The sequence below is a fragment of the Gavialis gangeticus genome, unplaced genomic scaffold, assembly GCF_001723915.1.
Source record: "Gavialis gangeticus isolate Ggan-Ray unplaced genomic scaffold, GavGan_comp1, whole genome shotgun sequence".
In the NCBI taxonomy this organism is placed as follows: domain Eukaryota; kingdom Metazoa; phylum Chordata; order Crocodylia; family Gavialidae; genus Gavialis; species Gavialis gangeticus.
Genome location: NW_017729022.1, coordinates 61904158 through 61907108, shown reverse-complemented (window position 1 = coordinate 61907108; position 2951 = coordinate 61904158). Strand labels below are relative to the sequence as shown.

The 2951-nt window shown below is 49.1% G+C and overlaps 1 long non-coding RNA gene across 1 annotated transcript in view; it reads left to right on the top strand.

The window, feature by feature from the left end:
• LOC109295981 overlaps nt 1-1093 on the top strand; it is an 84339-nt gene extending 83246 nt beyond the window's left edge. The window contains exon 3 of the long non-coding RNA XR_002096873.1: nt 706-1093. This is a non-coding gene — a long non-coding RNA (uncharacterized LOC109295981). The remainder of the gene's footprint in view (nt 1-705) is intronic.
• The last annotated feature ends 1858 nt before the right edge of the window (nt 1094-2951 follow it).

Below are 2951 nucleotides of genomic sequence, written 5' to 3'. Positions count from 1 at the left end.
GAAATTTCCCTTTGGAGGCAGGAGGTTCCTAGCTCGTGAGTTTGGGGGGAGAGAATTAGTGTAGGAAATGTAGTGTAGGAGGCAACATAGAAAGAGGGGAGGAGGCATCTGAGAGAGGAGGAGGTGGAAGGGCTGTAGTTGGCTGAGCAGAAAGGCTGCAGAGGGAAATTCAACAGGATACCGGGTCTCAGATGCTGACAGGGGGGCTGTGCAATGCAGAGCTTCGGTTTTTTTCCTTAACTCTATGTTCAGTGTTGTGTAGTACTAACACAGTGGCTCACAGGGAGAGGCAACCCAGCTTAAACCGCCACTGGGAAAGATGATTTTGGTAGCTGCATTTTAGAGAGACAGGGGCAGGAGGCAAAGCTGTGGGGCAGGAAAGCTTCAAAGGTGGAGTCCTCACTAGCCAAGCTTGGAGAGGGCTAGGGGGAGGCAGCCTTCCCAGGGCAGGGGCCAGGTGGGCAGAAGTTTGCAGTGCTGCTATGCATACTGCCTCTGTCCTGACAATGAAAGGCCATATTGTACCATCAGACTGTCATACACTTTAACTGAGTTCTGCCTAAGACGCCTATGACCTTAAGTATGCAGAACCTATCCAGGGCTGCCAACCCAGTGCCAAATGCTTTTTCTACGTTCGCTTTAAAAACAAAATCACACTGTAAGTGTTGCTGATTCCTCATGGGTGTTTGTTTTCCTTCTCCCTAGGGGTTCTCATTTTGTGCCAACATGGCCGAATACATCTCCCACCCCTCCTCCACCTGGAACCTGGGCACTCAGCCCCCTCACACCTCCACCCTTTACCCTTTGGAGCCCATGGATCTGGGAGTTTCTGAGCAGCAGACACCTCTGGAGGAGACTCCATCATCCCCAGAGCTGGGTAACGACGAGGATTTCAACTCTCCACCGGACCCTGATGTACCCTATCCAGACCTGGCACCCGTGGTATTCTTCTGCTTGAAACAGACCACCAGCCCCCGGAACTGGTGCATCAAAATCGTGTGCAATCCATATCCTTTCAGAGCTGCCTGCTGCCCCTCCTAATCTTTTTGCTCTCTTCTACCCCATGCCTCCCTCTGCTCTCGCGGGGTGCCTGACAGGTAAGAGATGAGGTTTATTACATATTTAACGAATCACTTTGTTCTTCACTCGCATTTAAACAGTGCTTCAGCTGTTGTAATGTGTGATCAAAGGGAACTGCTTTTGAAAGAGGGAACTTGAGAGAGCTGCTGTCAGCCAGAATCCCAGTGAGAATGATGGGTGCAGGGAGAGGAGAGGGGACAGGCCATTTAAAATGTATTTCTCTGCTTATACATTACTGAGTCAACAGCAGTGTGATGTTTTGAAGACTCTGGGAGTGGAGAAGGAGTAACTGCAGGTCAGAAAATCAGAAGTTTATATCACTGAGGGATGTTTATCCCTCTGACAATACTATACATGCTATAAATTCATCCTCTCCTTGGGGATGGATCTTCAGGTCTCAGTTGTAGGGCTGCCAGAATGACCCTTTGCATTTCTGACAAGTGAGCATTATTGCTCTGGAGACATTTTCTTGAGGTTCCTGACTGGGACCAAAGAAGATCCTGGTCCAGATAAAGTTTGCCATCCAGGTTTGACTTTGAATCTGATGCATCCTGGAACAGGTCTTAAATTTTTAGTGTGGGCCTAGTGAATACCCCTGCAATCAGACCTCCTTTAGAGGTGAATATCTAGGACAATTGTAGCAAAATTGTTCCACCCTTAAACCTGCTTCATCCAGGATCAAAATTAGGATAGTTTGACTCACTTGTGTTACCAGAAGCTTATACAGACACAGCAGTTACAGCAGAACTGCTTCTGTTTGTTCCTGAGCAGCTCTCTCCCCCATTTTGCACCTTCTACAAATGCATGTTTGTCCATACCTCAAGTAATTATTTCCCACAGTTTTGTGTAGTTATAAGACCTCTTGAAAATAATTTCCATCCCTGGCTTCCCCTGGCTTTCCATGTGAGCACAATGTAAAAAAGGGGGCTGGGGAAGGTTCAAAAGCAGGAACCCTAAAAGGTGCAAGAACTGGAAGAAATGAAGCAGCCTACAAAAGACTGATCTAAAGTTTTATTCAAACCTTTATCTGGCCAGAAATCGTGTATGTGTGAACTGCGTCTCTAAGATTTCCAAAGGTTCCTTGGTTTCTGGTGGGGAAAGGAAATAGCCATAAGATTTGTTCTTATGGTTATTTGGTGACTTGGGTTTCAGGTTAACATGGGAAGTTCTAGCACTCGGCAGAAACTTACAAACTGTGATGGAGGTTGTTCAGCCTCATGAAGTCTCTAGATCAGGGATAGGCAACATTTTTTGGCTGGAGTGCCAAAAAGCCCACAATGTCTACCTTGGAAGGTGCCGGAGTGCCTGCATTTAGAAAAACAAAACTGGGGGGTGGTACATAGCAGGACGCACTGCATGTTAGTGTTATAAGGACACTCTCTCTCTCTCTCTCTCTCTCTCTCTCTCTATAATTAAACTATTGTTGTATGTAAAATAAATAGGGTTTTTAAAATATTTAAGAAGCTTCATTTAAAATTAAATTAAAATGCAGATCCTACCAGTTTGGCGGCCATTGGTGGCACCAGGCTGGGGCTGGGGCCTGTGCAGGGCTGAAGCCGGTGGCAGTGCTTGGCTGTACCTGGGGCCACTGGTTGTGCTGGGATGGGGCTGGGGCCAGTGGTGGTGACAGGCTGGGGCTGGGGCCCAAGCAGGGTTGAGACTGGCAGCGATGCCTGGCTGGGGCTGGCAGTGGTACCCAGCTGCACCAGGGGCTGTTGGCAGTGCCAGGATGGGGCTGGGGCCAGCGGTGGTGCTGGGCTGGGGCCTGAGCAGGGCTGAGTCTGGTGGCAGCGTCCAGCTGCAGCTGGGGCCATCAGCAGTGCTGGGATGGGGCTGGGGCCCACACACAGCTGAGGCTGGCAGCACCACCC